Here is a 23,177-nt window from a genome sequence, read left to right as displayed (position 1 = left end):
CCAGAAATATAAGAATCTGTACATATTTCTTGGGAACATGTGTTTTTCTTTATGACTATATTCATGGGGAGAGAAAATTAGTCTATACTTACACAAAATGAAATGATCTATTGATACTGATGTGGTAAGAGCAAGGTGAGGAAGCAAATCTTCAGGGTACAAATCTGACAATGAAACAAGAAAAAGATTTTCCTAATTTGTTAACTGCACCTATTAAAGTTAGACTTACACAGTTCAGTTTCAGAAAATTAATGGATGTCAAAAAAGACAAAAAAGATTCTGCATAAAGATGAAACCCCCAAAATTGATAGCAATATGGTTACAACCATGTCACAATATGAAAGAGGAAGATTTGTAATATGAGCAGAAGACATTACTAGCCTGTGGGTAGCTAGGGTCTGGTGGTCAGAAGATATTGCGATGTACGGAAAGACAGAATCACCCACCTCCCCCACAATAGTTTATGGTAATTACCCCCTCAATTAGCCAATGGCACCTAGCTGTGATGAAAGCAGATGGGAGTGACACTGTGAACCCAGGCTATAAAGTGTCAAATTCTTCAGCAATAAACGCCATTTTGCCGTCTACCACGTTGGTGTCAGCGTGCAGATGGACTGAGTGACCTGGGGCTGGTCACTGTGCTGTCCCTGAACCAGGTCACTGCGCCTTTCAAAGGCGACAACTGGTGCAGAAACCCGGGAATCAGATCTGGAAAGCGGGAATTGCCTGGATGGGCGGTGGTGGCCGGGGCAGCTGGACCAGCCCGGCGGGGAGGACACTCCTGGACCAACAAGGAGATGGAAGCCCTTGTGAAGGTCGTATCGCAATTACGTTATCTGTGGGGTATCGATTGTAAACCTAAGGATTTTACTCTTGCAGTTGCAAGGCTTTTGCATATTGGGGTCATAGACCAGCCAGTAGATATTCTCCACCCTGAGATGTGGGACAGATTTCCCACAGCCTGAGGCCCTTGCTGAGGAAACCATGGCCTCAGGCTGTGGGAAACACCTTAAGTCGTGGGGGAAAGTTGTTACTGCTCTGCAAAAGGCTATACAAGAGCAGGAAACCTGGAGGGCGGCAATAAACTGTTTGCTGGCCACCCCGAAATTGGGGGTCAGGGCAGCTACACAGATGTTACAGCCCCGAGACAAGACTGGCTCTGCTGAGCTGAAAGGGCCACAAGAGTGTGATACGTCCCCTCAATTCCCAAATCCCAATCTGCTCATAGAGAAACAGCAGCGAGCAGAACCTTTTTGGAGAGAGTTAACAGAGGAAGCCAGGGGTGCCATGGGGAGAGCCTGGGTGGGACCACCGCCCTCTGTGCCCCAAGATGGCACCAAGCAAAAACAAAAAGAGCGAAGTGAAGTTGTTCTTGGTAGGAGCAGGGAACAACGCTGGCATTGACAAGCGCACATAGGTGGGAAAAGAATGAGGACGAGAAAGATAAGGTATGTGGGAGGGAGCGAGAATGTGAAGTGAAGGAGATAAGAGGTGGGAGTGCTGTGCAGCGAGAATGGGAGGAGAATGTGAAAGAGAAAGATGAGGGGGGAGCCAAGACGGGGAGAGGAGCAGAGGGTGGAGCAGAGGGGGGAGCAGAGGGCAGGGTGGACCAAAAGAAAGAGGAGAACCAGGAGGGAGGGAACGGCTCGCCCACAAGGGACATAGGCATGGTTGGAGCCCAACAAAAAGGTACGAGAACCTGGAAGTAGCCGGCCAGTCGAGTTCCGACTCTGGACCAGACACCAGCGGGGACGGGTGGTCCGTGACCGACTCGTTAGAAGAAGAAACAACGGAGATAAACAAGAATATCCCCCTCCACATTAAAAAAGAACCCCTCTCACGGACTGGAAGAAAATAAAGACCGCTTGTGCCGATTGGGCCTCTCCTGCCGGATTGGCGTTCCCATCCGGGTGACAGATGGGGGACAGAGGGCTCACTCACCAATAAACCCCAAAGATGTTCAAACAATTGTTAAAGCAATTGCAGAAAAAAGGCTTAATTCTGCCATGGTCACCTCCCTTATGGATGGTCTTTTTAGAGGAGATGATATGCTCCCTTTTGATATAAAATACACTTGCACAATGATTTTTGATGGGGCAGGGATGATTGTTTTTAAACAAGAGTGAGAAGACAACTGTGTGAAACAACTAGCCCAAGTCACTGGGGCAGATCATCCGCTACATGGCTCCAGCCTGCAGCAGCTGATGGGCACAGACCCTACAATGATTACCCCATGCCTATCTGTTTGTGACTTCAGTGGTTCTAACGATTTTTGTGTGCAAGTTGTGATTGTTCCCAAGGTCCTGTACCATTCAGATGAGGAGGTAAACCTGCAGGTGGAGAGACTCACCCGACTTCAGAAAAGAGAACTGGTGGCAGATGTAAACATAGCGATGCTGCTTACCCTGGGAGCAACTGGTGCTGACACAAGTGTCTCTGCCCTCGTGACCCAACAACAGGGACTGTCTCAGCTACAAATGACAATTGATAAAGACTTGCAAAGAATTGAAAGATCCATCTCCTTTCTAGAACAGTCACTGTCCTTTCTCTCTGAAGCTATCCTGCAAAATAGACGTGGGCTAGATCTTCTGCTAATGCAGCAAGGAGGCCTCTGTGCCACCTTAAGGGAAGAGTGTTGTTTTTATGCTGATCACACTGAAGTGGTCAGAGATTCTATGGCCGAATTGAGAGAAAGATTAGCCCAGAGAAAGAGAGACTCAACAAGGGTGGTTCAAATCGCTGTTTAACCAGTCTCTGTGGCTGAGCACCCCAGTGCCCACCCTGATTGGGCCAATCATGATGATCTTACTGGTGTTAATCTTTAGACCGTGTATTTTAAATAGGCTTGTGTCTTTTGTCAAAAACCGACTAGAGAGGGTCAACATCCTGTTTGTAAAAAGACAGCAGCTGCTCTAAGAATGCACTTGATGCCTGCTCAGTGTACCTTATGTTTGTTAATAAAAAGCTGCGGTGTCTACTTTATAAGTTTTTAGCCCTTTTTGTTAAGTATAGCGTACCTTCTATTTTTACTGAAGTCTATGATATCTACTTTTAAAACTTATCATAATATAGATAAGTTTGATAAAATGTTTAAAGACAGATAAAGCTAAAATAACATTAGAACTTTCAAGACTAATACACCTTATATTCTAGCAAAGTTAGTTAAGTATAGGGAGGGGGGAAATGTGGGTAGCTAGGGTCTGGCAGTCGGAAGATATCGCGATGTACGGAAAGACAAAATCACCCCCCCCCCCCCCCCCCCAATAGTTTATGGTAATGACCCTCTCAATTAGCCAATGGCACCTAGCTGGGATGAAAGCAGATGGGAGTGACATTGTAAACTTAGGTTATAAAGTGTCAAATTCTTCACCAAATAACACCATTTTGCTGTCTACCACATTGGTGTCAGCATGCAGATGGACCGAGTGACCTGGGGCTGGTCACTGTGCTGTCCCTGAACCAGGTCGCTGCACCTTTCGAAGGTGACACTAGACTATGTTGGAGGGAAATTCTATTGAGACAGTTATTTAAAGTATACCCACGACATTTATGTGTGCTGTGTGCTACATGAGTGGAGCAGACAATCATATAAGAAAATTAGTCAGTTACTTACAGATCATAAAATGAAACTTCTGAGTTGCCTTAATAACATACTGAAATGCTGTCTGTAATCAGCATCTGTTGTTTGTGACCTGGGGCTGAATCTGCATGATCCTTCTGATAGATGATAGGGAAATTGGTAGAGGGAAATCTTATGCAGAGAAGTTTGGAATTATCTTTTCAGGCTTTAATAACAGGAAGCCTCTCTCAAGTATCAGCTCACATGATATAATGGATTCTGTGATTTTCCTTCATGATGAAATAAAAAGGGAAAGAACTACACTGAATAAATGGCAAGGTGCTAGTAACTAAAATAATATCTTTACCTCCTAAATGGAAAGAATTAATTGAGCCTAAGGGAAACAAAGTATTGTTAATCAAAACAGGAGTTATGTCAGCCAGAGAAATGGGCTTGGATATTTCTAAAGACTTTCTTTCCAGTGACTTGCAATTCCTGTCATATAACTGGTTTGCTCTCACAGTAATATATATAATATTAGAATAATCTAAACATTTTTTTGTACAAATGCTTTTTATTTGATAAAATTGAGTTCTGTGAACCTAGTTAGAAAATTCATTCCATTTAATTTTATCCAGTAAGATGTTCTCATTTAGTAACTTCTGAGAAACTGATTTATCAGTCTACATTATTTTTATTAGTGCAATAATTCACAACATATTCTCTGTTCTCCATGTTCTCCATGTTCTTGGAAGCTCAAGAACTTTCCCATGAAATATTACAAAATGCTTTTAGTGGATCTTCTTGCTTTTAATGGAGAAAAAGTAGAGTCAAAATGAGAAATGATATGGGTATGAATAAGAGAGAATTAATTTTCTCATTAATCTAGTGCCAAATTAAGTGTATGAGGCTGTTAGGTAGGAGGTCACATAACCTAACAAAATCTGGATTTATCCAAAAAAGAAATCAAATCTTCACTTCTTTTCTTGGCAGAAGTACTCCTAGCTACCAGTAAAATTAGATGTATGCAAATAAATAGCAAGTATTATTAATTTGAAACTGTCAAATGCAGAGTAAGGCATAGTGGATGAGCCACTTGACTGAGATTTTGGGAAAGGCTCTTTTAAAGAGGGCTAAAGTAAATGTAAAACAAAAAAAGTAAAGTAAACAGAATGTTTAAGATTGGGAGCGGGTTGTCTTGTCCAGCCTCCCTGCTGAGTAGAGTCTTCCTAGACCTCATGGCACAGATTTGCATTCAGATAGCTCCTGAATATCTGAAAATGATACACGGAAGTGATAGGACTAGTGAAATTCTCCCTGGTTTCATGCAAAGTTGAAACATTGTTCAACTGAACTGCAGTGTGAAGATTATTCTGGAAAGTGGAAATAGTTAGGAAGATAAATCCAAGTTAAAAGATTAAGATACTGAAAGAACTGTTTTCTCTGTTATCATAAACATGATTCAGAACATCCCTATTTGAACCTAGGGATTTAACTAATAAATTCTGTCCTTATAGAATAAAAAAACCAAATAGTTTCCCTGGGCAATAAAAAACCATGTTATTTTATTTGATTTACAAAGCGCTTTGCTGCTTATGGCATTCAATCCCACTTTATTTTTTGAGGAAAAACTCTTACTAGATTCTACACCAAACATGATCTTATTTGAAGTTATAACCTCTAGTAGAGAAACTGTTTTCCTTATTTCTTTTTTTCCAGGACAATTAAAAACATGGTACTATCATAATTCTGTAAGAAATTTTTTTCCTTTCTCTCCTAGTAAGAGTTCTTGTTAAAAATATGTCAGCAAAATAAGATCTATAGCTAATTAATAAACACTCAATCCCCAAAAAACAACAGTTTCAGTTTTCTTTGAATTTGGCTTGGTGCATTCGGTTCTTAAATGATTTAATTTTGGTGGCATCTGTATTGTGATGGGCCCTCTGGAACTACAAGAGATGCATCCAGAGGAGAAACATGAAACTCAAAGAGGAAAAAATCCCAGAAATGATAATAAATTAAGGGTATGTCTCCAGGCTGCATGGTGATCAACTGTCTCATGATAATACAGAATCAAAAGATAAATGAATCATCTTCATGAATTCCCACATATCATAATAAGTTATGAGTACTTATTTTGGAGGATTTCTGTAGAAACGTGAAGTTTTAGAGCACATAACAGTCATGTCCAACAAGTCATGAAGGTAGCTGACATTCATGACCTCATCAAAAGAAGTACAGAGTTGATTTCTGAAGAAACAGAGAGGCTGTCAAGTCTGTCACCATTCCCCCACCCTCTTTCAGTAAAGAAAGATAAAATAGTTTAAAGCAGAAGGAGACATAGGTTGCATTGTAAAGAACAGAAACAAATTTAAACTGGGAATACTGACAAAAAAGTCAGTGCAGGCAGATCTTAATAGCTTTAAGTCACAAAAAACCTATATTTTTTGTGTTTTTTTGACTCCTAACATTTAACTTGGCTGATTTTGAGAACAGAGAATTGCTGTGAGAGGAAAATGAGTACCTGTTAAATATATTATCATTTGCAAATATTTTTTTTTTTACGCATATCATCCTGTAGAATCTTTTCTACTACATACATCATCATCAAATCCTAGCTGGATCATTATTATTTTTATAAAGGGTAAAGAAAGTAAGACTTTCTCTTTGTCAAAGAGGATTGGGTTAGAGACACCTGAGTAAACTTGACGTCCACAAGTCAATGGGCTCTGCTTCTCAGCATCCTTAGATGCTGAGATCCTGAGGTGCTGAGAATGCTGGCTGAAACAATAACTAGACAACTCATAATATCTTTGAAAGGTTGTGGTCATCAGGAAAGGTGCTTGAGGACTGGACAGGAACAAACGTCAATCCTGTCTTTAACAAGGAAAAGAAGACCCAGGGAACAACTGGCCAGTCAGCCTCACCTCAATCCTTGGAAAGGTGATGGAGTGCCTCATTCTGAAGTCTGTCTCATCCATGCTGATGATAAGATGATCAGGAAGGGTCAGCATGGATACACTGAAGGTAAATCATGCTCAACCAACCTGATTGCCTTCTACAATGAGACAAGCACCAGGATGGATAAAGGGAGAGCAGTGGATATTGTCTACCTTGTCTTTAGCAAGGCTTTTGATGCTGTCTCTCACAACATCCTCATAGGCAAACTCAGGAAGTATGGACTGGATGAGTGAATGGATTGAGAACTGTCTGAATGGCACATTCCAGAAGACTCTAGAATGTGGCCCAGGGTCTTGTTATGCCTGTCGACAGTGGTGTTCCCCAAGGGTCAACACTGACCCCATTATTATTTAAATTATTCATCAATAACTTGGATGAAGGGATAAAGTGTGCACTTCAGCCCGTTCACTGATGACACAAAGCTGGGAGGAGTGGCCAACACCCCTGGGAGCTGTGCAACCCTTCAGAAGGACCTCGACAGGTTGGAGAGATGGGCAGAGAAGAACTAGCTAAGCTTTAACAAAGGCAAGTGCAGGGGAAGGACAATCCCAGGCACTAACACAGGCTGAAGGCTGAACTGCTGGAAAGCAGCTCTGCTTTCCAAGAGAAGGACTTGGAAGTCCTGGTGGACAACAAGCTGTCCATGTGTCAGCAGTGCCCTTGGTGCCAAGAAGGGCAATAATATCCTGGGGTGCTTTAGGAAGAGCTTGACAGCAGGTCGAGGGAGGTGATCCTGCCCCTCTGCTCAGTCGTGGTGAAGCACATCTGAAGTGCTATGACCAATTCTGGGCTCCTTAGTACAAAAGACATGGAACTCTCAAAGCGGATCCAGCAAAGGTCTACAAATTTAGATTAAGGGACTGGAGCATCTCTTCTGGAAGGAAACACTGAGAAAGTTGAGCCTGTTAAGCCTCCAGAAGAAATGACAGAGATGGGATCTTACCAATGTCTAAAAGTATCTGAAGGGAGGGTGTCAGAGGATGGAGCAGGCTCTATTTGGAGGTGCCCAGCAATAAGGCAAGAGCCCATGGGCAGAAACTGATGCACAGGAAGTTCCACCTGAACATAAAGAAGTAGTTCTTTAATTTGCCCAAGCACCGGGTCAGATTGTCCAGAGAGGGTGTGGAATCTCCATCACTGGAGATATTGCAGAGCCTGAAAACAATCCTGTGCAATTTGTTCTAGGAAGACCCTGTTTCAGCAGGGAGGTTGGACCTGATGGCCTGCAGTGATCGCTTCCAACCTTGCTTGTTCCATGACTCTAAGATTCTATTTTGATGAAGGAAATATATGAACCTGAATAGCTCCTAGTACTGTTCCCTCCGAAAGAAAAAGTTCTCCAGCAAACAGCCACAAAACCAAAGCTTTTGTCCATTCCATTTACCTAGGAACCTACACTAAATTTAAAAATAAAAAAGAAAATATATTTATTCCATTTGAAACTGCAAAGCAATAAACTCCTGTGTGCTCCAGTGAAACAAATACAATAATTGTAATGTAAATGACAGTAGTCTTGACTTGTATTCTAGAATACAAAATTACGTGTATGACAATTGTAGTAAATTGGCACTGATTTGCCTGTCTGAGCTTTGTTAGAGGCTCCTGGTTTAAGGATCTGGAGAACAGAAGAAGGAAAGTTAACATTTATATCAGGTTTGAATTAAATATGCTAACAATACACGGACGTTGCCTTTAATATTTTTTTGATGTCTTTTAGTTTTTTGTTTCATGGTTAGGGATGGGGAGAAGAAATAGAATAAATCACCAGGAGCATTTTTTTATCTCATGGTATCAAGCTTAAAAGTGGCAGTTTGGAGTTAATGAAGAATAAGAATATCCAGTTTAATTGGGTTGGTTTTAAGCATTATTAGAGAGTATGATATTTTACTGATTAAGTCCACAGGTATATAATTTTTTTTCTGTTTGTTCTTCCTTCCCTCCTCAGGACTAGACTGTGTAAATATTAATTCCATGTTAGCACAAAAAAGGATTTTCTTCTGGTTTTCTGGGTACCAGGCAGAATGCCAGCTGCTATGTTGCATTTTTGAAAATGTTTTGCCTTCCTGCTAAATAAATAAATTTTCATTTGGCATTTTGACATCATCAGAATATAAAGACTACCCTGTCAAACAGTCTTCTAGAGTCCATTAGGAAAAACTTTCAAGAGAAATGTAACACAGCAGGACTTGATTCTAGTTTGGGTTTTAAAAAAAGAGTTATTTAGATGTTTATTTGTTTAAATTGGCTATTTCTGCAGACTAAACTGTGCCAAAGATTATTTCATATAAATCTAACAGCCTTGATAATAATCAGTAGGTTGTTTTTGCAGTTGTCACACTAGTGACAAGTAATGGAGAAAACTTTTTGGTTTTTTTTAATAAACTTCAAATTTTAATAACACCACCTAGTTATATAGCCTTTTTGTTGAAAAAAAGCTGTTCTCATGAAATTCACTTGACATCAGAAATTCACAGAAGAATTGATTATTCTGAAGGGATGACAGCAGGAATCCTCTGGTATTTTGCTTTTTATCTGTGAGTAGATCATTCTTCAAACATTAATGAAAATATAAAATGATAATGATAAATACTTGCTCCCAGTCTTTCTTACAGAATAAGAATCTTCAGGAAATGGGAATACTTCTACATACAACGTAAATATGTCTTGAAGTACTCGTAAGTCAGTAAAAATTAAACAAAAATAGTATGGGGAAGATATGCAGTGCCAAAAAAAATATTCTGTTTCACTAAAACAGATGTTGCCATACCTGTAGACAAGAAATAGTCCTGCTCTGTCATCTGTCTTACATCTCTTTTCTGGTACTTGTAAATCTTTTTCAGAGGATGTCTCCAGCTATTGTATGAAGATCTAGATACTTAAACTGGAATTGTGCTGGGGTTTTATGCCTTTAATGATAAAATTTTATGAGGCTCTGGATGTGAGTTGGACTATACTAAAAGCCTGGGCTTTTAGTATATAGATGGTAGATATGGATTAGTATATAGTGGTAGATGCTGAGATGTTCAGAAGGTTTTGTAGATTCTTTAGTCTAAAAATGTCAATGTAGTCAGCCAGCCAGCCAGCCAGTATAAACTGGGCTAAAGTTATTAATAAAACCCCATATTTTTTCATAATCTCAGTATTTTTTCCTACCTTTTTGCCATAGCCCATTCTCAAGATAAATCAGACGAAAGAGATTACCATCACAATTTTTATTATAAACCACTAATTCCTGTTTGAGGTTGCTGTGGGTAGATCTCATGTGAACAACAGACTGTATATGTGGAAAGTACTAGGTTAATATGAAAAATATATTTTGCAAACAGCTTTTTCCTATATCACTTTCAGTTTTCTTTTGTAGTAGTTCCCTTGATAGCATCTTTCAAATGACAAAGGACTTAAAATATTTGAATTTTGAAGGGTTCTTTTTTCCTCTGTTTTTATGTGTTCTTGAAGCATCAAGTGCACTACAAAGATTTTGTGGTGACTGATGCTTATTTAACTACAATGAATAACACCAAAGACAATGTTTTATTCACCTTTTGCTTAAAATCTGAAAAAAAGTGAATTAGAGGCAATAGAGAAGCTTTTCAAAGGATTTTAAAAATCAACTAAAAAGCCATGCTTTAAAAGAAAATCTCTTTTAGCTGCTGTACGGGCAGCATTTACTTTTTCATTCCACACTTTCCATAGCTTACTCTTAATGGTCTTCCATTTTCCTGCCTAGAGCATTAGTAATAGCTTTGGTTCAATGGTCCTCTCTTCTTTGTAAAGCTGTTTAATGATCAGGACAAAACACAGTTATCCTTGAGATTTCCTTCAACCTTGTACCATTGGTTGAACACAGCTTTAGCCACCAAATGATTACTTGAGAAATCCTAATTTTGGCAGCTTACCCCAAAAATATGCTAAGGAAATATTAAAAATTAGAAGTTAACTGCAGTTCAAATCAACTACATCTATCATGCCTAAGTGCATAAAAAGTCATGTCCTCAAGCCCAGAAGAACGAGTCATCACAACCACATAACATTTTTTAAATAGTGTTTTTTTGTCATGCATGGTGTGCAATACTTCAATGCTTGTGTTTCTACACCATATCCTGCACTGATGGGTGAATAAAAAGAGATTTTATTTATAACATTATCACAAAGGGGTATTTTGTTAAAAAAAAAATTGGCGATTAAGTGACCTAATTCCATAGGAATTTCTGCTTATTATAGTCCAGAATGATTAACAGAATAGAAATTATCCTAAAAATAACTGTGTGTTTGTTTTTCATAGGAATCAAAATAGATTAAAAGGAGATTTATGTGCTCTTCCCAGAAAGCCCCTAAATATTTTGAGTTTCTTTTGTTCTTATTTGATGAATATGACAATATGGAAGACTGTGCATCTGTAAAAGGTGATAAAAAAGAGACAAATAAAAATGCATTTTTTGACTCCCTTTTTCTTCCACCTTAATTTACAAAATTAAATGAAATTTTCTCTATTGAAGGAGAAAACCAGTGATGGTTTAATGAAGAGTAATAAATAGTTCTTCTGCAAAGTAGAATAGTAGTTGAGTACTCTGCACAGTTCTGGGCTCCTCAGTGCAACACAGATATTAAACTCCAGCAGGTCCAGAGCAGAGAAAGGCAAAGAAGGTGATTAAGGGACGGAAGAATCTCTCTTGATAGGAAAGGCTGGGGGAGCTAGGGCTGTGCAGGCTGGAGAACAGATGAGTGAGAGGAGACCTTGTCAATGTAAGTGATTATCTGAAGGGAGGTGTCAGAGGATGGACAAGGTTCTGCATGGTGGTACTCAACAACAGAAGAAGAGGTAATGGGCAAAAACTGATGCACTGGAAGTTCCACATTTTACTTCTAGGTGACTGAGCACTGGAACAGATTGTCCAGAGAGGCTTTGGAGTCTCCCTCACTGGAGACATTCCAGAACTGTCTGGACACAATTCTGTGCTCTGTGCTTTGGAATGGTACTGCTGGTGCAAGGAGGTTGTAACAGATAGCCCTGGTCTCTTCCAACATCCCCCAGTCTGTGATTCTGTGAATCACATTCTAGCATCTGTATAACTATGAAAAACTATAAGGAAGTTATCCATCCTCTACCATGAAAACTTCTGGCAGCTGTGATTCTGGTTGTAAAATAAAATTTCAGAAGCTAGAGGCAACTGTTTACACATGGACTATTGTCTATGTGCAGGCACAACTCCACATAATGATTTCTGAGTAAGGAAAGGAGGATGTAGATGTTCTGATTTCCTGTGTTTATATTATTTTCCTCCATCCTTTGTCAGAGATCATTAATTAGACAATATTTACATAGGCAGGAATCCTTTTTACGGTATTTACTCTATTCTAAATGTCCAAAGTGGGATAACCAGATTTTTAGTGGAAAATTTTTTAGTATTATTTTCCTAGATCTCTCAATACTTATTGTCTAATTAGAACATATGCCACTCTTCATTCTCATTCCAATGCTAAAATTCACCACTTTATGAGAATAAATAATTTTAGAGTGGTAGCTGGCTAGGTGATTTTTACATTATTTATTGACAATTATTATTTTAAATGCTATTTTTTATTCCCAAATATGATGAAGGTATGCCAGTAACAAATATTGATCTAACTTACTCCATTGAAACATTAGTCCATTCTGTCCATTACTGATTGAAAATGTGGATCTAAATCTTTATAAGAGAATCCTAATAGTTCTCTTGGGAGATTACAGTCAGTGAAATATGTAAAACATGGTGGAGGTATGCATTTTTGCATAGATTTTTATACATATATAATGCACAGAGATGTCAACTTTTCTACATTAATATGTGAAGAATATGAATATGGAAAAGTACAGTTCATGGTTAAGTACTTGCTGAAGTGGGCTAAATTATGTACTTGTAACTGCCTGTCACCATTGCAGTATGATTTAATGTGATTCCTTCAGAACTGTTTCCTATGTGACAGAAGTTCACAGGGAAGTTCAATGGTATGTCTAAGAGATTATGCCATCTGAATTATGGATTCAAACACTTTTACATGACCACAGAAAATGAAATGGTTTTTGATTTATAGATATTTTATTCCAAAGTACATTTCTCCATTATTGTTCACCTAAAACTCGGCAATAAATATACATACTGTCCACATTTTACTTTGAATCCTCCAGCAAACTATATTTAAAATTAAATAGCACCACTGCTTAAGTGAAATATGAGATGGAGCTATTATTACTGAACTAGCATAAAGGCTCTTAATAGCCATTACTAAGAAACAGAGCCTGGACAGCAATACAAGGTTTGACTGTCAGGGACTGAAATGGTTCATACTTTAAATATTGTTACAAAGGAGTTTTGCCCATTATAGCAAAATCTGTATAAGGAAGCTAAGGCAGAGAAGCCCACCCCTCCTTGAAGATGCCTGACTGGAACTTTGGACTGTGAGTTAAGCCACCTAGAAAAGATAAAGGGGATGCTATTGTTCAATAATTTCAGGCTGAGGGAAGAGAATGCATCCACAAGACAACCAAATCCAGCATTTGCACTGAGAATCACCCCTGGCTGTGTCTGACCACAGCCCACAGGGGCCAAGTTTATACAGAGTTCCCCCAGCCGAGGGTCAGGGAGGAAGTTTCAGATGAGTGGCATAACCTCTGGTCAGAGGAGCTGAACACCCGTCCTCCCTTACACAAACTGGCCCAGCTGTGAAACCCCAACCCTGGGAAGGCCACATCTGTGGGACATTCACACTGGAGGCAGCTGAGGGGTTGTCATAATCCATCAAAGACTCCCCCAAAGAGCTTGCCATGCTAATTTCTGAGGCCTTGCACCAGGGCACAGCCTGAGAGGCAAAGTGATGCACAGAGTCTACTGCAGGGCGCTGTGTCAAACTGCACCCCCACACCCTCCAGGGGAGGGAGGTACCTGTGCATTCCCACCTGGCCTGAGCGTACATTAATCCATCAGATTCTATGTGTTTAGGAGGACCCTCACCACCAAGAAGACTGGCTGGAGAGGATAATTGGGGTGCTGGTGGGATCCTAAGAATGGTGATATTGTCTCTGTCCCTGTTGTAATGCAGTTAGGAGAAATGGTATGACCCAAAGAATGCACCCCCGAAAATATAGACTTGTAAGTTCTTTCCCTTATCTCTTTCTCCCCAGGTCCCCTTATTGGTTGTGCAAATCCCCCACACCCCCATCCCCTGCCTTGAAAAAGGGGTGCCTCTCGATACCTCTTCCTCTTTCCCTCCTGCCATCTCACCCCGAAGGATCCCAAGAAATAAAGCTGCAACTGCCATCTCAGCAAAGGGAAAGAGCCTCGTTTTTAGGGCCTCTGGCAAGCTAAAATTACCTCCCCAGCCTCCCTGCCCACTGTGGGGTGGACAGAGGTAACAGAGGGGCTGGGGACAGAGTTATAATAGCAGGTCCCTCTCTTTCTGTCCCCCCACCTCTTTTTTATTTCTTTTTCTTCCTTCCATTCTCTCTCTCATATTTACTATTAAATAAAACCCATACTATTAACTTCAGCATATGGTCTTGTTTGCACCTTAATTCATGCAGGGTCATTTCTAATAACTTTCAAAACCTGACTGTAATATTGGCATGAAGAATGCTGACTTTTCAATTGTTTTTGAAATGCTTTTCTTGAATTCAAGTCTTGTTTTGCTGGTATTTAGTTTAGAAAAGATATAGCTGGCTCTGCACACATTATTTGTTGTAAAAATTCAGTTATGAAAGCTGAGTCTGGAAATACTTTTATTTTTTTCATTTGTCTGCTACTGGTAAGAAGATACGATGGATTTTTTGTTTTGTTTTGCATTTTACTAGTCAGATCAGGTTATAAAACTCATTCAAGTTTCTTCCTATATTTTGCTATTGCACAGAGATTTCTAGTTTCTTGCTAGATTGCTAGATTGCTAGACTCTGCTCTGCTTTCTCTGTGGTGCAACCAGATTACATCTATTGTCTTACCACTTGTTTCTCTAAGAGGCTTAGACATTGTCAGCTAAAAAAATACAGTATGCCAAACTTTATTTTATATCATTGTTCTTGCTATGGGGTTCAGCTGATAGAAACTGCTAATTGGGCACTGTAGAATGGTAAAGTAAGAATGATCTACCTATGGAAAGCAGATAACAAAAACACACAGCTGTTTGTCCAAAGAGATTTTATCTCTTCCTAAATGCATCGGCAGAAGGAAGATGGAGGCAGACTGGGTCATTCCCACTGGAACTTTATAAACCTCTCTAAAATTTTATTCTTTATCTCTTAATGGTGACATTCAGTGCCAGCAGAGTGCAACCATGGTGGCTTTGTACCCTGTACAAATTTGTCACAACATGTAGAAAGGTAGAATTTGTTAGCTTTTTTTTTTCTTTTTTCTTTTTTTCTTTTTTTTTTTTTTTTTTTTTTTTAACAAAAATTTAAGGGCATTACGATTTGTGTAGTAGTCTGTGCAGTAGCTAGCAGGGGAAATTATTTTGACTTTTTGAAAACTAGCATGGACAGGCAACTCAAGTAGAAAAGGGACACAAAGGAGGCAGTTGTATATTTGGGCAGCAGTTGTCATTTCATGTCTTTGCTTTTATTTAAGAACTAAAAATTCTTGTCTGTTAGAATTACCCTGATAATGAAAAGCTCTTATTTTATCTTAAAGAAACCCAACTTTATATTTCATGACATTGTGTGCATCTTCTAGTGCCTTTGCATGTTGCAGGTTTTATTCTGAAATCCTTAACAGCCAACAGATTTTAGAGATGCCACTGGGAGAAGGAGCATTTTCTCTCCATCTCTCCTCAGAAAACTGCTCTGTGCAATACTTTACTCAATCACAGAAGCCAGAGTTTTTGTTATTTTTTACTCTGGACTAGCTTATTTTTGAAGAACCTCATATTTGTTATTCTTTCAATATCTTCATGAAGTGGGTTGGAAATCTTGATGATAATGCTGAGCCTGAAATTCTTATATTTACACGAGGAATACAAATGCGTAGGTGGGTTTTTCTAAGTGTAGTACATCCTCTTTAATATTAATATTAAGTGGTCCTAAGTGGAAGTTTGTAGTACACCCAAGCATGTGTGGTCTACCCCAGCAGATGTCCTGCAGGGTTCTGTACAGTGCCACGCTGTACTGCACACATGACTTTGCCTTCAGGATTGCACTGTGCTGCACATACCTCTTGCTGTGGGATAAACTTGGCTGGGTAACCATTAAGGAAGGCTCCATCAAGGAAGGCTCTTCAGGTGGCACCCACCTGGCATTAAGTGGTAGCATGTGCTTGTCATAAAGTGAAACAAAGTGTTTCCATATAACCATAATTTTGATCAAAATAGAAAAGTTGAATAGAATTCCTTCTTGCTAAGAAAAGTCTATAAAATCTCAACTATGGTGCTCTCAGGCCTCAGTGTGAATAGTAGAGCTGTTCAGTGTGATGTGCCCTTACCAGAGGTCCATCCAATGTTCTATCACCTCAGGTTTACCAACATCAAAACAGATGTAAAATTTTACAATGTGCTATCAGTTGCCCTTGGAAAGTTATAAAACCTTTCCTTGTAGTGTTTTTCTTACTGGGATTCAGAAAGATTGCAGGTCCTGTTGTGTAAAACAAAAATCCTTATAGAAAGTGGCTTTTCTCTGTATGCCTCTTCTCCTTAGAATATAAAAGTCTGCCATGTGAATTTCCATTGAAAAGTAGAATGGAAAAGCAGCAATCTGAAAAAGTGGCAAAGAGAGGAAGAAAAGTTCTTATTAAAAATTAACTGAAGTATGGAAATTTTAGAGATTCTCTCTGACTCATTTCTTACCCTTCATTATACATTGGGATACTTTATAGACTAAAATTTTCCAAATCTCTGCCCTAAAACTTTCCTCAGATTCCAATCTGTTCTCTTTTGTTGCTGCAAGGTAACATTTTGAAGCATAGTATGAGGTGTAGGTACCAGGTGTTCTCAGATTCTCAGGAGAGAACATGACATAGTTGCAGCTGGAAGGAAACCTTTCTGTCAGGAAAGTACTTTGACATACATGTGGAAGATAAAATAGAATGAAATGTTATCCAGAATGTCTGGAAAGTTGCAATGCTAGTACATTGTTGTTGTATTTTCTCTATGGCATAATGTTTTGTTGTCTTTCTTTAGTGATTTACTGGCCAGCTCTTTAGTAAATAAACAGGATTATCCAATATATATATAATTGAACGATTTATTCTGTTAATATGAAAAGAAACCACACACAAACTAACCCCTTCCTGATTTTCCTACTAATATTAGCTCACTTTGGAAGGGTTTGGGAGTGGAATTGCTGATTTTATAGTTAGGTAAGGTAAATAATTTTGGTGTTGACTACTCAGAGGACTAAGACCCGGTTTCCAATAGGGAAAAAAGTAGAATACATTTGTAATTAAGAATTTGAAGGCAGATATAAATATGAGTGCCCTTTATATAAAAAGCAAATATATATTTTTATATGGCATTAGGAAAAATGACTGATTTGGTCACATAAATAGAAATTCCCTACACTGGCTGCAAAAGGCAACATTTTAAACAGAAAAACTGTGCAAAACTGAAGTCTGGAGTGCTATCTCCTTTAAAGGCCTTCAGCATTCAGGAATATTTTTTTGTTTAGGATCTTGTTTTTCTGAGTGCTTTATTTTTCCTTTTGACAGTAGAGATGCAGTGATAATATCTGAGGTTTAACTTAGAAGAGACTATCTACCCATTTTGGTAATATTTATATGAGGAAGAAAAAAGTGGACTGAATTATGAGCATAAATTGCAGTTTTTTTCAGATGTTGCAGTAATCCTAGAGCTCTATTGTATGTGTGAGTCAAAAAAGTGTAAAGGTTTTTCAGTTGCACTTTCAGATTTTTTTGAGGTCTGGTAGAGATACCAAAGAGACAATGACATCTTGGAAAAGCAGCCTCTAAGAAGTATTTTTAAGATTAATAGCCTGTCTGACCTACACAGAGTTGGGAATAACTATGTTTTCCATCTGAGGTCTGGAAATCAGCTCATTCTCTGCCTGATTTGTTTTCCTTTTACAGCTACTAAACTTTTAACTTTACAGCTACTAAAAAGTGATATATTTCTTGTGTTTCCTAAGCTTAAAAAGTTTCATAACATTGACCTTCATTAGTGCATCATTTTATTCAAGAATCAAAATTATGGAGTCAATAATCTACTTTTTATTTTGATTTATATTTTGGAATAAACTAATAATAACCCCCCCTGAAACACAGATCTGCAGGTATTGTTAGTATACCTGGATACTCTAAGCCATTTTTTGATAATTTTTTAACAGGAAATAGATGTTAAATATACTGTGATGTGTTTCTGTATTCTTCCAAAGCTTAGAAAACTCTACACATATGATGCATGCCTTATATTCATGTTCCTCAGGTGGCCAGGAATCTCTGATCTTCCCTCTCTTATGGGAGGGACCCCTGTCTATGTGAGTGATATGGGAAGAAAGGTTGCCAGAGAGGACTGAGGGAAAAAGTTGTTGAGTAGTCCAGTTTTCTCATTTGTTGCCACCACTTAGCCAGCCTTATTTACCAGTAGGGTATGATTTCTTTGACCTTCCTTTCCTGGCTTGCATACCTGTAGAAAGATATGAATTTACGAAGGAATTGCTGGTGCGACGCTCTTGGCCTGCACAGTTCTTTCAGGTCATGATAATCTGGGAAGAACGGTTTAATTTCCCAGCCTGGGGGTGATTTTTTAATTGCTTAAAAATAAACAGAGTAATAAAAGATGTATCTCCAACACTACGTGCTTTAAACTACAAAAATATTTGCTGTCCTAAATATGCAGGCTCGTAAGTCTGTTTTTGCCAGGTTACTGGCAAGATTAGAAGTAAGGAAGTGTCAGACCTGATACCATGGAATTAAATGTGGCCAGGATTTTTACCTAGGTATGGTCAAGTCTGAGAAATATTTTGGAAAGTTTCAAGCATAAATTGGGATATGATTATTGAGTTCGTTGGCTGGTTCTGTTTTTAAAACGTTCTGCCGGAGGGAGAGGAGTACAACTATTACAATTCATAGTTCTTTGCCATTATAATACAAAAAGTCTAACCTCAAAGATAACAAAGGAAGTAGCTTCAAAACAGTAAAACGAGTTTTTAATCCATCTGGAATATTCAGTACTAGGAGAGTCATGTCTATCTCTTTTCTGGGCATTGATAGATTTCTCTTTCTATACAAAATTCCCCATCTCTGGCTCCATAGTTACAGATTTTAGTGGAACAGGAAGTACAGTTAAAAAGAGGAACATTTAAAATTAAATACAAAAAGCACAAAATTTAGAATGTTTTTTTTTTAATTTCTCACTTTTAATTACATTGAACTTAGTCTTTTTATTAATCTCTGGAATTCAGAAATTGACATTCCAAACCTGATAACCTGATAAAAAGAATATAAGAAAATTCAGAGCTGTACTGATATGATAATGATATGATTATAAAGTTTATGATAATGGAATTCTGATGCAAATCTTTACCCACCACAGGCAAAGGGGAATATGGTACTGAAGACTCCTTCATGTCTGCATATAGAAGAGTTCCTGCAACTTCCTATGTGCCTGTTTACAGATTCTGGTCTAGTCAATTCCAGCCAATCAGTGTGTGCTTGCAGGTTTCTTCCTAAATTCATGTAATAAGAACTATTAATTCCTCAACTCCACTTTCTTTCAGTGTCACTGTTTTCAGGAGGGGGATGTTGGTTTTTTCTCAGTTTAAAATTAAGTTTAAAATTAAGTCAATTTATTTTGATAGGAAACCTCTTACTTTCTGTTATTAAAACAGTTCAATTGTACTTGGAAGGAAAAGGAGTCACTTTCTGCACTGCTTCCATTTGATATGCTAAAGTGTATTTACTTTAGATTTATGCCGCTGTAAAATGTGAAAACAAGTAGACCAAAAGTAAATTAATTGACTCAGAAAGCAATAGCAGTTTTGCTACTGCAGTTTGGTGCACAGCAGGGGCTAATTTAACCTATTACCTGCAGCTAAAGTAATTTACACTGAACTCCAAAGTTGACAGTCAGAGGGAAGGTGCTGTAATTACATACCCAGTGTTAATTTAAAGTCTTTATAGCATTTACCATAGTGAGTGACCAATTTTAGGAATATTCACTAATGAGTTTGTATATTGAAAGATGAAATGAAAATACAAAAAAAAAATATTTGGAACATGAAGCAGAGTTATAAGACCTTTCTTTCTAGTCTGTTACATTTAGAATGACCTGGAACATCTGGCTATTAATTGAAAAATTTGTGGACAGCAGCTGCTTATAGCAGGAAGAGCAAACATCTTCAAGAATGTTTTAATTTAGAAATGTATTCAGGCAATCAAAAAGCTGTATTCTCATAGGATCTAAGTTAATAAAAAAAACAATATTGCAAATTTCATGTCCTGGTCTTTGTAATAATGATAGATTTCATGGGTTAACATGTTGGAAAAAAAAACCCAGCATATATAAAGCATATGAAAAAAAATTATCTGTGTTGCTTAAGCAAATTATTAGCAAAGATTATGAAAGCTTTCTAAAGGATAAAATGAATACAAATTAATTGTCTTCTAATTTGTGTTTGGCTAATTCTTCACATCATTGCAACATCAATTATAGTTGTCATGCAATTACACTTGACTACATACAGTAAAGCAGGTTTTTAGCTAGTGCACATCTGTTGACTTCAGGAGAATTACTGTGTTGTGTCTCAGCAAAAGATATTCTGTAGGTTGTTTTTATCATGAGTCAATGCAAAGCTTTGAAATTAATAATAAACAAATATTAACTCAGTAATTTGCTTATGCACTTCTTTATCTATTTGTCTGTAGGCTGGAGGCACCTGATTCTCAAATACCTGTCCATATCTCTTAAGTTAGAAAGGAATTGTGCTTTTCTGAATTATAAGAAAGGTCTCTGAAACAATTTATCAACATAATTTTATATCTATTCAGAACACTTCCTTTAACTTCCATTTCATGCTTAGTAAATCTGCAGAATGAAATATTCTTATGTTAAAATGTTTACTTTCCAAGTGTCTTTATCAGAATAATTAAAATAATAGTACAATCATTTTCATTTTATAGTTTTTCATCCCGGAGGACCTCCAAGAATATCTCATTTTTATGGCTGTAGCAAATCAAACTACAACATAGAGTGAATATTTATCAATAGTAGTTTATAATCTTTAAGTAATATAATTTTCTTAATCTTGTCCTCAGAGATGTAGCTGAAAATAGAAATAAGAAGTCATTAGTGTCCCAAACACAGGAAATTTTAGAAATGTCAGTTGAATCAATTTGGTTTTTGCAGCACAATATAACTATTCATCTTCCTGTATGCTACTGACAAGATGAAGACAGAGATCACAAGTGCTTGGCTTGTAGACACTTGTGTCATGTCTGTTGCTGGACATAAAATATTGTTCAAAAATTTGTGGTTACAAAACAGATTGGTTGCTTTGCTTCATATCCACATGCCTTAATTAGGATCTTCAGACACACAGTTATCGCAGTGGACTGGCAGGAGGAAGAAAAAACCTTATTAGGCTGTTGGAGAATTGCCTAATTGAAAAAGAGAGCTATACAGGTGAAGCTACTTCTTTTGAAAATCAGTGAAGATGAAAAAAATAGCCAAAGTAATCTCAAGTGCTTTTTCAGTCCTCTGTATTTGAAAGTGTGGTAAGATCTGTCTGGCTTATGTTTCTTGTTTGCTCCAAACTGTTTTTTTCCAATGGAAGAAAATGTCTGTGTACAGTTTTATGGAAAAAGAACTCAGTAACACACAGCTTCCTATCTTTTATGCATTTGTGCTTATCTTTCCAAAGTTTTCAGAGAGTTTTTCCCTGTAAAATGGAAGATCAGACAAATTGGAGCTATTGGTGAGATTTCTGGTTATAAATATTCTCTCCCTCCTTGTCTTTGCTTTTAAAGATTACTTTATTCTAGACAGCAACTGAATGAAATTCACTGTCCCTTCAGAGACTGATCCTTTTTCAGAATGTCTTCTCTCTTGGAAAATAATGATATCTTTTATGTATAGTCAGGAGACAAGTATGCATGTATCTCTTCTCACCTCTTATGTATGATCATGAACTTTTCAATGAATCTTTTTTGTGACCTTTATTTCTGGGGTGATGCTTTCTTCTTTTCACATGTAGCTATCCTTACTCTGTTTTCATAATCAATGAAGAAGTCAAATAGAAAAAAATTGTCCTCAGCTCCCTAAGCAAAGGAAAATGTCATCTGTGTTGTGAGTTCTTCCTCAAGCAGAAAGTAAAAATCACAAGTTCTGACAGAAGAATATTAAAAGATTCAGTTTTAGGCCAGTGGATTTTCTGAGACTTTTCTGAATATGTCTTTGGCACCTACGTTTTCTCACCCAGAGGAGTTTAACTCCAGCTTAATGTAATTTGACTTCTTGAGTTGTTCCTTATTTACAAAGGTGCAAGATAGGCCTGTGTGGCACACAAAAATTTATCCATAATTTTTTTCCTGTTCCTTTTATAAATTTTTTTTATCATTAAACATAAGTGCTACAAAACCCACAGTTTTGTTTATGAAACTGATTGGCATGTTCTTTGCAAATAAAAATTATGTCAAATTAATTAAATGAAATAATGAAAATTATCATGATGTGATGTGAACAAGCAAAGGAGCATGTAAAGAAGATAAGGGAAATGATCCCATAAATTCAAAATTAAGTTCCTTGTTTAATTTCTGTAAAGGGAGATCCCCATGGTTAATGCCTGGCAGGGTATTAGCTTTTGCTATTCTCTTTTATCAAAAGCTCTAAGGAGAGAGAAATACACTCCTTTAAGTTTTGAGGATTGATTCCATACGTTTATTCTTTTATTTGTTTCCTAAGTCAGATCTCTCTTATACAGTAAACTGCATCAGGGAATTTTGGCTGTTCAGTTTATTTCCTTTTCACAGCATTAATAAGCAGTGCATTTAGGAACAGGACAACTTCTTTTTTGTAGTCCAGATCTTGCTGCTGTAAAGTGTAAATTGGCAGAAAGGCTGCCTGCATTTACTGGAAAGCATAAACAAAGCTGATAGCAGCTTTGATATCTCGCCCTGCAGCCTCATACATGTTTCCAGTTCGTTCAACTAATGCTTTCAATAGGAACTTGATTATCAGAGCTATTTATATAGGGAATTTTAGTGATCTGTTGAAGAGATATGAATTTTCTGCAGTTCACCATTTGCTTCATCTGCAGAGCTGCTTCAGTCCAAATCATTTCACGGAGACGCTTGTTCCTCCTGCCCCTTCCCCAGCTTCTCTGTGAGATGTAATGTATGCTTGCAGAGCTAAGCTTCTCACATTCTATCACTGAAGCTCCTTACCCATATTAGTATAGGAGATAGAGCCAGGCCTTATTAAGATGATTACCTGGACCTACAGAGTTTGTGTCTGGGGGTGAGGTAAGCTGACAAAAGGTGGATTTCTATAAAACGCACTTGCACAACCCTTCATATCTCATCTGAGAGACAACACAGAAATAATAATCCTCTGAACATACATTAATTTCCTCTATCTTAAGGGCCCCTGAGTAGAAGCAATGATTGTTTGTAGATCTGTGTTAATGGTGGGGAACGGTATAATTTGGGACAGAGCAGAATAAAGCTGAAAGAATCACGGTTGGTATTTG

This window comes from Cyanistes caeruleus, chromosome Z (genome assembly GCF_971803275.1).
Source record: "Cyanistes caeruleus chromosome Z, bCyaCae1.hap1.1, whole genome shotgun sequence".
NCBI lineage: Eukaryota > Metazoa > Chordata > Aves > Passeriformes > Paridae > Cyanistes > Cyanistes caeruleus.
Note: the sequence above shows the minus strand (reverse complement) of the source record.